The sequence below is a fragment of the Sinocyclocheilus anshuiensis genome, unplaced genomic scaffold (assembly GCF_001515605.1).
Source record: "Sinocyclocheilus anshuiensis isolate Anshui unplaced genomic scaffold, SAMN03320099.WGS_v1.1 scaffold476, whole genome shotgun sequence".
Lineage (NCBI taxonomy): Eukaryota > Metazoa > Chordata > Actinopteri > Cypriniformes > Cyprinidae > Sinocyclocheilus > Sinocyclocheilus anshuiensis.
In genome coordinates, this window is record NW_015554139.1 from 203,644 (window position 1) to 205,076 (window position 1,433).

Below are 1,433 nucleotides of genomic sequence, written 5' to 3' on the forward strand. Positions count from 1 at the left end.
GAGTTTAATGTTTTGTTACTTGCTACCGGGTGTCTGTGAGAACAAAACACGGGCGTAGAAAAGACTATAAATTGTTTTTAACGTGCACAGTAACTGAAATTTAAAACTGTTAAAAGAAAGGCTCAATAACTGTTGCACAGATATAATACACTACGCATCAATTTCTCTTCCCTTTGTGCTTTGCAGTTTTTAACACGAAGCGCTTACAATATGCGCACATTGTACGCGCTTCGTGCTCATAGACTGTCAACCCCTCTACATTGCGAGTAAATCACTCGCATATGCGACTATATCTTCACTCTGGGCGACTAAATGATGTCTAATATTAGCCAATGGCTAATCAATTCTCAGATTTTACTCGCCAGTGTGTGAGTTGGAGGCTGAGTATGTTTAGCACAGATATATTTTCACTCACAGAACACTGACTGAGCGCTTCAGAGTTTCACTCTTCGTCAAGCGATCTGTGATATTTTTCAGTTCATTTGAATGGATGCGCAGCGCACCTGTGTTTGTGTATTTGGCGTAATGTGTTTCTAGTGTGAAGGCGCATACATAACATGCAGAATTGATGCGCTACATGTTAACGATATACTTTGTTGTATTTTCCTGTAAAAATAAATAAAAAGTTCCTTTGGAATTCTTCAGCTTTTAAGAACTGCCGGGTTTTCCTGTAGTAGGCGGAACTAATGCGCAAATAACTTTTTTTTCTCTGAATTGCGAAATAAAGTGCAAACTAGTGTTGTCACGGTACCACAATTTCAGTATTCGGTACCAATACCAATGAAAATCTTACGGTTCTCGGTACCAATTTCAGTACCAAAGCAAAACACAAAAACATGCTAATTAAAAATGTTGACTATACTTTCATTTAATCCAAACTGTGTAGCCTACATATTTAATTTTAAAGGGCTTTAAAACCTTATAGAGTTATTCAGCCAAGAATAACAACTAAGTTAGCTTAAAAATTAAAAAAAAACCCAGAACTGCTTTTCTGACTGATATGACACAAACAATGTTAACCATTTGTACATTCTCTAACACGCATATTTTAGATTCACAATTCATTTAAAAGCCTCTGGTGTGTAAAAATAATAAATATCATCATGTCCTCCTGTTTTTTTTTACCCTAATAAAAGTTATAGGAGCATTAAATAGTTAATAAAGAAACTTCATTCTAATGCTCATTATATTAGCGTTAGCCGCGCTTATGCTAACGATTAACTACTCCAATAACAGTGATCTTCATTTCAATCTGACATTCGAATTAAAATATTGAATAATATTCATAACAGAAGTGGTGTTTCCCACAGATTTGCGCTCTATTTGTGGGGCATATAAATGCAAATTCATTCTCTGCCAGCAGGAGGCGCTTGTAGAGCGTGAGAGATCAGGTTTCCCCGGTAAACGGCTGTAATCAAATAAGCGCTGCGCTC